The following is a 12,683-nucleotide window of genomic DNA, read 5'->3' on the forward strand; positions in this document are numbered from 1 at the left end:
GCTGCCCTATCTCACCCAGGGCAGAGCAGTGGGCCGACTCCAAGGCCAGCACTTGTTTCATCCACCCCAGTTTCCTCCTGCCAAGGACTGTGTGTACGCTGCTGTTTCAGATTTATCTTTTTGAAAAATGAGACTGTTCAAGAGAGGAACGTTCCAACAGCTTTATTCTTTAATCTTTTGAAGGACACCAGTTTATAAGGCTGTTCTTGGGTCCAGCTAGTGCTGTCGGCAGGCTCTGCCTTGAAGCGGTCCCCTTGCTCAACCCCATTCTTGTTCTTCAGCATTTTGTTTTTAGGAGGTAAATAGGGCCATTAGTCACTATTCAACTCCTACCTTTAAAACTCAGACCTTGAAAAATGGATCCTTGATCTAAGTTCATAAAACCAAAAGCATGGCTCCGGGTGTGTGACCTATGCAGGTATCACTCTCTATTTGGGCAGCTTATGTGCTCTGAAAAATGAGACCAGCATTGAGTCTTACAAAAATGAGACCTGTGCTAAGTCAATCTAGCTTGAGAGAATACCTTCAGAAAGGGGGAAAGGACATTTTCTAGAATTTTACAAATCTTTTCAACTTTGAAATATTAGGACATTTTCTTAAGGTCAAAGAAACAAATACGTGTGCCTCAATGCACTTTGGAATGCCTTTACGTGTTTCTGTTGTAATATAATTATCATGGAATGCAGGTGAGCCAAAGACCGGACACCCTTTTCCCCCTGGGCTCTCAATCTGGCACTTCTGACCTGGGCTTTTGTTCTAAAGGCAGCCGTCCAGCTAGAGTTTGGGAATTCCGAGGACCCTTGGAGAGGATCGCTAAGAAGCTGGATACTGCAGACTAAGAAGGGTGGGTCTACACTTGAGGGCTTTGCTTTGCCCTCCCTCCCTAGCTTTACAACCCACTGCCATGACAGAGGGTGACAAAAGGGTATCTTGCTGGGGTAAAAGAGTGTAAAGTTTGTGGGAGCTGGAGGCAGCACTGATTGAAGCACGTGATAAAAATTCATGCAAATGTTTCCCAGAACTGCATAATTTCGACCTTATCAGCTTGGTTTATAATCCATTTGCAACATAAGGAACTATGACAGCAAGCCCGGTTTCTCCGGGTCATCCTCTTCTTTCCCACCTGACAAAGAGGTTCCACCTTTCAACTGCCCAGCACCTCCCTCCACCCAGGCTGCCTCAGTGGTCCATCTCCCTAGTCCTTCACCAAGTCTCACTCCCCAAGCCCCTTGCCGCCCAACTCCCAACTCCTGTTTCCTCAGAGATTCTAATTTCACTGAACCGAAACCTAACATGGAATCTCCCTTTTGCCTGTCCAGTCTCCTTCCCACCTTCTTCCAGTGAGAGTTTTCCTTTGGGAAACCACCCTTCCCCCATAGCTCACCCATCAAGGTGACTTGCCCTTTCCTGGCTAAGAGGATCTTTATGGATGAAATTCACGTGAAAAGCTTGGAGCTAGAGAGATGGTCTTTGAGGATCCTTCAAATTATGCCCATTGTAGCTCCAGTGCCATTTATTCCTCAGAATGGAGGGTCTGTAAAGGAGATAAACCTGGGACCTGTCTAAACTGCATTGATTATAAACTAGCTGCTTTTTATAGATAGTTGGTAGCAAAGAAACATATTTTCTGATGAGGTCTCCCTTAATCTACCTCATTATCACACAAAATTTTACAAGAGTGGTTTATGGTTTTAAATCTAGCAAGACATTGGTTATTTATTTATTTGTTTATTCACCTCCACAGTGTAAAGTGATTTCTAGACCCCTATGCAATGCAGAGTGGCTGCAGCAACATTGATTTTTTTTTTAAACTTGTCTTACAACATTTCTTTTTCACATTCTTTTAAAATCCATATTGCTAAGATGCTAAGATAAGCGTCTTTCTTAGGAAAAGAAATCCCTGATGCAATGTTACAAAAATAATTTTCACTAGAGATGGTGTCTGTCTCTGTATTGCTATTATCTGATTTCAGAGCTACAGGATGCAGTCATTTATTTCTTCCAGTCTAATTTCTTCAGGCTTTGTGACACTCTGACACTAAGGCTCATGGAAAAAAGTTCAAGATCTTAATTTTATGACTAAGGAAGATAAAACCTAAAGAAAAGTCAAGTACTTGCCCAAGGTAAAACAAGTCTGTTAATAGTAGAAATAGAGGTAGAGGTAGCATTCTTGGTCCTCAAGGGAGCTTAAAGTTTAGATGTGATCTTCCTGGCATTTCCAGGAAGGTCTGCCGTCTCCAGATCCCGAGACTCCAGCACCAAGTGACAACATGTACAGTATCTGAATTTAGTCAGAAAAGGGTGTTGGTAATTTCTACTACTCTGATTCACTTTCTTTTCTTCCTTTTAAGTGTTCATTTTAAATAACCCTTGTTTGTGTGAATAACCTGCTCCTCAACAATCAATCACCTGATTGTTTACATCAGTGGTTCTCAAAGTATGATTCTGGAACCAGTATCACATGAAAGCCCGATAGAAAAGCAAATTCTTGGGCCCCATCCCAGACCTGCTAAATTGTAGGGGTGGCATCCAGTAATCTGTGTTTTAACAAGCCTCTCGGTGATTCTGATGTACACTGACATTTGAGAACTGATTTAGATAACCCCTGCTTGGATTAATTATAACACTGGGGTTGCAAAATGGTAACTTTCCATCATCCATTGAACACTAATAAACTGGCATTAATTAAGAGGCATTCCTCTTCTTAAAAAATTGAGAGATAATTGACAAATAACATTGTAAGTGGACAGTGTACAACATGATGATTGATACACTGATATTGCAATATGATTAGATACATTTATATATTACAATATAGTGTTAGCTAACATCACCATCACATCACCTAATTATTTCTTGTTTGTGGTGAGAACATTTAAGATCAGCCTCTTAGCAACTTTGAAGTAATGAATACAATATTGTTGACCATAATCACAATGCTGTACATCAGATCTCCAGAACTTACTCATCTTCTAACTGCAAGTTTGTACCCTTTGACCAACATCTCCCAAATTCCCCCACCCCCAGCCCCTGATATCCACCACCCCCGGCCCCTGATATCCACCGTTCTACTCTGCATTTTGAGTTTAGCTTTTTTAGATTCCACATATAAGTGAAATCATACAGTATTTGTCTTTCTCTGACTTACGTCACTTAGCATAATGCCCTCAAGTTCTCTCCATGCTGTCACAAATGGCAGGATTTCCTTCTTTCTCATGGCTGAATAATATTTCATTGTATGTATAGACCACATCTTCTTTAGCCATTCATCCACTGACACTTAGATTGTTTCATACCCTGGCTATTGTGAATAATGATGCAATAAACATGGGAGTGCAGATATCTTTTTGATATCGTCTTCTCATTTCCTTTGGATATATACTCAGAAGTGGAATTACTGGAATATACAGTAGTTCTATTTTTAATTTTTTGAAGAATCTTCCTGCTATTTGCTCTAGTGGCTGCACCAATTTACATGTCCACCAACAATGCAGAAAGTTTTCCTTTTCTACACATCCTTGCCAACACTTATCTCTTGTCTTTTTGATGATAGCCATTCTAACAGGTGTGAGCTGACAGCTCATTGTGGATTTGAATTGCATTTCCCTGATGATTAGTGATGTTGAGCATCTTTTCTTGTACTGTTGGCCATTTGTATGTCTTCTTTGGGAAAATGTCTATTCAGTTTCTTTGCCAATTTACATGGGATTTTTGTTGTTGTTGTTATTGAGATGTGTGAGTTCTTCATATATTTTGGACATTAACCCCTTATCTGATATATGGTCTACAAATACTTTCTCCCATTCCTTAGGTTGCCTTTTCACTTTGTTGATTGTTTGGCTGGCATTCTTCTATAAAGAAAACCTTCCTTTGTTTTGCCCTACATTTCTCTCTTTTCTCTCCCTACCCTAAACACTATGGATTCACAGACTTTGGAAATTCAGTGTGCTCAAATCAGTTACAGTCACCATTCTTTTTGATGTCCAAATAGCCCTTCATTTCCCTGATATAATCCCCTTTAAGCCATTCCTGTGTTCTTTCCACCTAACTTCAGGAGTTGAGAATATCCTTGCTGTCTGACACAAGGTCAGTGGTTCCTGACTGTGTTTGCCTGTTTTATACTGAAGTGTGCTATTAACACTTACCCGAAGGGAACTGATATCTAAATAATATTATACACAATAAATATATTTGAGCAAGGTAAGTGAGTTTGGCCATTATTTTGGAAAGGTCAAAAGGCTGTTCAAAATTATATTGAAAAAAAATTACATTGAAGTCTCCATGATTCTTGGACTAGGATGACTCAGAGGAGGTATAAACTGCAGTCTTTTGTAATGACTTAAGGTTAATTAATTTGACTCTGAGGTCTGATCCTTAATCAGATAAAAGAAATACTTTCTCATAATTGGCAAGAACATGCTAGAGATAGTAAAATGAGGTATTTGATTTCAGTATTTAATTTGTGTAGTATTTAGGATCCATGTAATACAACACACATACAACTACTTAAAATACCTCAATGCTAATCAGAGTAACCTAAACATAAAATTAATTTGCAAAGACAATAAAATTTTACACTTATTAAATGATTACTGTGAGCCAAGCTCTGTATCAGGTGCTTAATATATATTAAATGACTTACTACTTTCAAAATCCCTATGAGGTAGGTACTTTTATTATTCTAGTCTTGCTGATGTCTGAGGCAGAGAAAAGATTTAGTATCTTACCCCAGGTCACACTGCTCAGCAGTGGTAAGCAGCTCTTAACCACCACCCTATGATGCCTTTCTAAATTTGTACTAGTAAATACAATTAACTAAAGAGCTTGCTCTATGATTACCTTATTATTTAGTTTCATAATATTTTCAGGAAGAAAACAGAAGCAGTGGGATACTGTGGCAAGAGTCCAGGAATTTTGAATGTCAAGACCTGCCTGTGGGTTCCAACTAAAATTCAGGTGTGACCTTGGGCAAAACTGTTCTGAGCTTCAGTTTCTTCATCTGTAAAGTAAGCCTAATATTGACATCTCTGCCTATCTCATAGGCATGAGTATTAGATAGTATACTGGGTGTGAAAGTGCTTTGTAAATTGGATTAGACATATAATCGTAACAATATAAAAAAAATCTTAACTTTTTAAAATTTATGAGTTCACATCCCAGTTTTAAATATTCTAGATGCTCAAACTACTTCTCTTGTAATTTATTTATGACTGAATTTTTCAGACTGGCAATTTTCTTTTCTTCCCCATAATTGTTTGACTTTCCATCCTGGATTTATTTTAAAAAAATTATATCACTATGCAAATAAAATCTGTTTTACATGCTTCTCCCAAGGGCAAGTTTCAACTTCTAGTCATGTTTCAATTTTATCTGCAACATACAGGTGACATAATCTACCGCTCTGGTGGCTCGGGCATCTGTGTTTTGCATATTTCATATAAGAAAAGAGAGAAAAAAGAGAAGTCGGCCAGATGGGATTCTCTTTCCAGGCAGAGAACTAGAAAAATTTGCATGACCACGATCTCTTTTGTAGACAAAAGATGCTTGTTTTCAGGCCTGGCAGTGGGTCACAGGGTGACAACTCATCCCCAAATTCCTGAGGCAGCTCTGGGTTTATAATCTGACGTTCTTAAATAGTTCCCAAGATGCAATTATTTCCAAATTTAATCAACCTCCAGAAAATAGCTAATTAAAAATAATCATATAAAACAGCAGGCCTTTTCTCCAAAATTAAACACATACTTTCTTTTACTGGCTGTTTAGACAAGTCTTACAAAAGCCTAGCCACCTGTTTGTGGGGTGGGGGTGGGGACACAGTGAGGAGGTGCTAGAGTTCCCAGGAGGTGACTGTTCTTGGCAGTCACCTCCACCCAGTCCTTCCTGGAATCTGTCATTGTCGGCTTCTGCTTAGATATGACTCTGTATTTGGTGGGTAAAGATAGGCAAGGAAATTTTTTTTACCTCTATTCGAATCCCTTTTCTGTACTCTTGTTTATAGTCTTGAAATGACACAATTACAGTAAAGCTCCTAAAATAGGGTATGGAGTGGAGAAGGGATTCAACCAATGCAGTGCTCCCTCCCCCTCTCTTTCCCTCCCACCCTGCAGCCCTGGCTGCCCCATTTCCCTAGGCTCTGCCCGACTACCCAGGAAGTTGGGTGTGGTTCCCAGAAGGTTTGGCTGGGATTTACATTTTAGTTTGCATCGATGATTTAATCCATCCTTTGGGCCTTTCTCAGGAGAAAGCCAAACAGAATATTTTTCTGACTAAATTTGTTTTTCTCCAAATTAAAACCCCACTGAATAGAATGCCACAGAGTAAAATGACTGTGTAGGGAAGTGTTTTTTCTAAAAATCAGAACATTCTTGAGAATTCATGGACCATGAGGGAGATACTTGGGAAAGGAATACAGTAGCCACACCCCCTTACCTGTGGGGATGTGTTCCAGGACCCCCAGTGGATGCCTAAAACCATGGATTGTAGCGAACCCTATAAATACTATGTTTTTTCCTATATATACATACCTATGATAAAGTTTAATTTATAAATTAGGCATAGGAAGAGATTAACAATAACAGTAAAATAGAACAATTATTAATATAGTGTAATAAAAGTTAAGTGATTGTGTCTCTCTTTCAAAATATCTTATTATACAAATTTAATGCCTTTTTATCTTAACTAAGCACTTACGCACTGTGGCCCTAATTTTTGCAAGTTTGGGGTGCAACAGCAAAACTGACATGAATTTCTTTTCTTCACAATTTCACAGATAGAAGATTTGTTCTTACTGTAAATCTTAGCAACCTCAGCATATGATTTTTTTTTCTTTCTTTATTAAGTGGAGAACTTTCACCTTTCAATTAAAAGGCATTTGGCATATTCAAATTGCCAGCATCACTACTCATGTGCTTTGAGGTCATTATTAAGTAAAATAAAGGTGAATTGAACACAAGCACTGCAATAACTCCATCTGATAATCCTAAGTGGCTAACTGGACAAAGGGATGACTCACGGTCCAAGCGTGGGCTAGAGATTTCATCACTATTCAGACAATTCAAAACTTATGAATTGTTTATTTCTGGAATTTTCCACTTACTATTTTCAGGCTGCTGTTGACCTCAGGTAGCTGATACCTCAGAAAGCAAAACCGTAGATAATGGGGAACTACTGTACATTGGAGTTGAGATTAAGGTTCTTTACTAGTTCAGTTTCTTTCCTGATGAATGTTGACTTAGCTCAGTAGCTAAAACCAACCAACCAACCAACTACAAAAGGGGAAAATATTTTAAGCTCTTTTTGAGAATTGGTGGATTTTTCATGTCTTCTATTGAGCACTGAGGAGATGCACTCTGGCTACTCAGAGAAACCTAAATTCTTGAAGCAGTATTTTATTGGACCACTTTATCTTGTAATGTCTCACAACTCTCTTTGTTACATTTTATTTTCAATTTAAAACATTTTAATTCTGTTTTATTGTATTTTATCATAATGTTTCATCTGTTTTGTTTTTAATTGATGTGTACATTATGTAGAGCTCAATGCATAGACACTAGATGAGTTTTGACAATTGCATACACCTGTGTGGACAGAAAAACTGTTGCCTGCCATTCAGGTAAACAACAAATTATGCCTGCCCTCAAGCCCAGGGGATTTCAGGATGGCGCTGAACAGGACATTGGCCCTACGTAGTTGAGATGCATATCAAAGGAATCATTGGGAGCCCAGACCCTTGCATCTTCCTATCCATAGAAAAGCACTAAAATCACTAACTTGAGATGTCTGGATTTTGTGATTAGCAGTAATCTTTTGATGTTCCACTAGGTGATTTATTTTTAGCAAAAACTCCTATATATCCTGGCTCCTCCCTTACCTCTTTGGAACAGTTCCTCAGAACTATCTGAGAGGCTGATTCCCGAGCTACATAGTCCTCAGTCATGTCCCCCAGTAAAAAGTAATTCTCAACTTTTAGGTTATGGGTTTTTTTTTTTTTTTTCAGTCGACATCTGTGTAACACCAATCAAGATATAGAACATTTTCATCACTCTAGAAAATTCCCTTGTGCTCTTTTCCAATCAAAATTACGCCAGCCTAACTCCAAGTAACCACTGTGATGACTTCCATTCCCATAGGTTGGATAGACTGGTTTTGAATCTGTAAAGGGAATCGTGTACTAGGTACTCTCCTTTCTGTGTCTGGATTCTTTTGCTCAACATAATGTCATTGAGATGACAAGTCTCTCATTCATGTTGTATCAGTAGTTTGTTCCTTCTTTTGTTTTTTGTGACTGTGGTAAAATATAAAATTTATCATTTAACCATTTTTAAGCGTACAATTCAGTGACATTAAGTACATTCACGGTGTTGTACAAACATCACCACTCTCTCTTTCCAGGACTTTTTCAACATCCCAAACTGAAACTCTGGACCCATTAAATAATAACTCCCCATTCCCCTCTCCTCCAGCCTCCAGTAACCACTACTCTACTTTTTATCTCTTTTGATTTGTCTCTTCTACGTACCTTTTTAAAGTGGGTACCAGTCACTATATGATTGTTTAAATACTTCAAACAACATAATTAAATGTTTCAATAAAAACCTGTGTATGCACACATATGAAAAACTTGGAAACAGAATTTTCTAACATGTTTTAAAATCTCATAAAGTAAAAGTTTCAATAGGTTTTAAATATCCTTGTTAAAAATAGAAATTTGACAATATCCAATTAATTTCTAAGAATAATTGATCAACCTTTCCTAACGGTCTTTCCTAAACAAATTTTAAGAAAACATTTACACAATTATTAGATAGAATTGAAAAATAAGTATTATGATTTAGTAAAGGCAGCCAACAATCTATTTCTACACATCGTTTTGAAGTATTTTTTTAGCTTTGACAGAATTTAAAAGAATATATTGAAACAAACTGAATAGAGAACTGGACCTTTGTTCCATTGCAAAGTGCTAAATCAATTATATTGCCTTTATTAATTATGTTGTTACCCCTAATATTATTTGTGACAGCAAAATTTTTGTATCAATAATAACTGGAATATTTTCTTATGCACATGATTTAGCTTGGTGTTTATATGTGTGTTATTAAAAGTTGGTAAATATATGTAAGGAGTATGTGCTAAAACTTTTTTAAACCCAATATATCCAAAATATTATTATAACATGTAATTGGTAGAAAATTATTATTGAGGTACTTTACATTCTCTTTTTTCATATCATCCTTCCTTGCTCCCAGGATGCTAAGCTCCAACCCATGGAAGGGTGATGTGGGGGAAGTTCCATTTTCTACTCTTAAGAGCCCTAGACTTTCCCTCCTCACTCTTCCTTTTGGCTTGAATGGTGATGACTAGATAATTTTGGACACTACACATAATGGGTGGCAGCACCCTCATCACCACAGGGCCCTGGGTGTCTGTGTGGAGTAGCGGTGTCTAGGTCTGGAGCTCCCACTTGGACTGTCACGGGTCAGAGCAGTCAACTTAAATGTAGTTTGAACCACAGGATTTTGGAATCTCCTTATTACGGATGTTAGGTTTTACTCCAATAGAATCACTTTAGCTATTATCCGTTGACTGCTCTTTCCTTAGCTGCCCCATCACATTTACATGGATCTCATTAATTTCTCAGTATACATTGATACCAGGCTATAATTTTTAATGAGACATGACAAAAAATTGCGGGACAAAGAAAGGAAATCACTCTGAGGCAGCAGCTTAGCAGGTAAGTCTTCAGTGCCCACACCAGCCCCACCTTGCTTTGCATTACTACTGGTCTGCTTTACCCCTTCTATGGCTCCACCTTGTAATGAAGGCACTTTGAGTCTCTCTTTATCTGATGCAAGGATGGTCAATAGCAGAATATCAATTTCCCTTACGGGAAATCCTATTCCCTCCCACCCCTAACAGAGGGCAAAAACCAATGGCAAACAGTATGATAGTGTATTTCTCCATGTCTAAGTTATTCAGTCATAAATTACACCACCTAGGAGGTACCAAGAGCCCACATTATCCTAAACCAAGTTCAGTCTAATTCTTTTTCAGTCTCTCTCCACTAAGAATTCAAAACATTCTGCAGTCCAATCTCACATGAAGTTACCTTGTTACACTTTGACATTTTCCTTTTTCTGAATTCTAAAAATATTTTTTTTCCACTTTGTGGGTAATAAAATATACCCAGATTGACTTGGAGATAACTCGGCATAACTCTTGTTCTGTTTTTTGGGAGTTAGTCATACTTCTTTTGGCTCAAGCCCACCCCAAACCAAGAAATCCATCCATCACTCTAATACATTCCTTGTAAGTACTCTGCACTTAAGTTCTAAATGGATAAGAAATATTTAATAATATTTTAATGACGTTTGTGAAATTGAAGGGTAATGCCATCAGAAATGGGTAATGATATCACTGTCTTTTCTAGATAGAGAATCACCTCAGGAGACAACCCCCAGGGCTGTTTCACTACTCTCTGCTAACACTAGATTCACTCAGTCTGCCCGAGAGAGGATTCCAGTCTGCCCAGGATAGGCTGCTTCTAGAAAGCCAAGAAGGGGCCCAGACACACACCAGACCCTTCCCCTGACCTTGCCTACAGGTGATTTACTCCTCTTCAGAAAGAGTGGGTGAGCAGAGGTGGAAGAAAGGGTGGAAGCTCATTTCCCACTCTCTCAAAAGACTGTAAATGGTTTAGGTTTCTAGATCAAAAAAGGAACACAGGGTGAGGAAGAAAATGGTTTCTCAAATATGGGATATTTCCCCCTTTTCTCTTTTACATGAGGTTGTGCTTTCTAAGCAGAGAAATTGATAGACCTCAGGCTTTCCACTTGAGTAGTTTCAAAGAAACCCAAAATAAAAAAGAGAACTGGAGGGGAAGCCACAGCAGATGAAGAGGTCTGAACAGGTCTATGAAAGACGGCAAACGGATGGGGAGAGGCTGAATGGTGATGAAATGTGGACAGTTACAGCTGGGAGTATGGACGAAGGGATACTGCTTTGGAGAAAGGTGAAATGCCTTAAAGGTCTTAGGAGAGATGGCTTGGAAATGCCAGGTTCAGAGAGGAAGTAAGATAGGGAGCTGAGAAGACAGGTATTAATTCCCATCTGCACGTGGGACAGTCAGCCCCACCCACCTGCCTCTGAGACGCCACCCGTGCAACACCTGCAACACATGTCTATTTCTCCCACCCAATCCCTGGCACACAATAGAGGGGTCCCCCCAAAGGATGGCTTTATAAGGAGAGAACAAAGCCCCACATGTTGGCATTTAGGAATTCCAGCAGTTCCTCAGCTGTTCACCTTTAAGAGGAGCCGTCAATCAACAAGTTTTGCCCACATATGCAGATTTACGAGAAAAAAAAAATTATGAAACAGAAAAGAAGAGACCATGATAGAAACAAATGACCTTAGAGGAAAGCAAAAGAGATGGAAAATGGGACAGAAAGGTTTAGAGACACAAAGCATCAATCCAAGTGGTCCAACACCTGACTTATTGTTACAGAAAGAGTGAACAGAGAAAACAGAGGAAAGAAAATTGTAAAAGAAATAATATATAAGCATTTCCCAGCACTGAAAGACACGAAAGAACAAGGAAGGAAGGTTTGGAGGCAGGAAGGGAGGAAACAAGCCCACAGCTGGATTCAGCATGGTGAAAATCCTGACGACTGAGGATAAGGAGGAAAGTGCTAAAAACTTTAAGAGAATAAAGGAAAACCAGGTAATCTATAAAGAAATGAGAATCAAAGTGACCTCAAATTTCTTGTCAGCATGACTAGATGCTAGAATACCATGCAATAATACCTTTAAAATTATGAGGGAAAAATGATTAAAAGGGAAATTATTTCTAATACAAAGTTCTACACACACACATCAGCTATTCATCAAATGAGAGTAACACTTTTTTTTTTTTTTTGGCATGCATCATTTAGGGGAAAAGGAAACGTAATCATACCTTTCTATTTAGATGTGCAGTGACCAGGACTCGGATGGTTCTCCATAGTACTCCTGTTAAGATCACCCTACCCTTAACATCCACGCTCTCTGAAGCAGGTGTAGTGGATTGAAATTGCCACAGACTTTTCCTTCCCCTTCTTTCTTTCATTTAAAAAACACTTACAGCAGGTGGCCAGCAGAGTCAGGGCTGAGGGTCAGCAGAAGAGGATTCAAAGGGCTCCCCGTCTCATTCAAAGTCCAAGTCCAAGTGCTCACAGTGGTCCACAAGGCCTGCCCTGACTGCCTATTGTTTGTGAACTTTTAGAATCAGTCCACAGAGAAGCATGGAAAACAAGCCTAATTGCAGAATACTTTAAATGTAATCAACCTTGACGTTGCAAATTACAGCCGAAAGAAGTTAGAGAGAGGAGAGGTGACGGAGCAATAAATGTCTCCAGCCTTATGAACTGAGAATAGCTGATTGATTTTACAAAGTGTAGGTATATTCAAGGTATAAAGGTGTCCAGCAGAGGAACTACATCATCCTGTATCTATTTGCAAGGGAAGGCATGGTGGGAATGAGGAGTAAAAGTGACCAAAATCTTCAATCAATAATAAAAGCAAAGTAATAATAAATATTTAGTTTAATATCAACACTTTAATATTTAATAATGCCAGATGGTATTAGCTTTTATGACCACTTAGTAAGCACACTTAACAAAGGCATGAATGCCATGAACTGTTGTGTT

Source organism: Camelus bactrianus, chromosome 15, assembly GCF_048773025.1.
Source record: "Camelus bactrianus isolate YW-2024 breed Bactrian camel chromosome 15, ASM4877302v1, whole genome shotgun sequence".
Lineage (NCBI taxonomy): Eukaryota > Metazoa > Chordata > Mammalia > Artiodactyla > Camelidae > Camelus > Camelus bactrianus.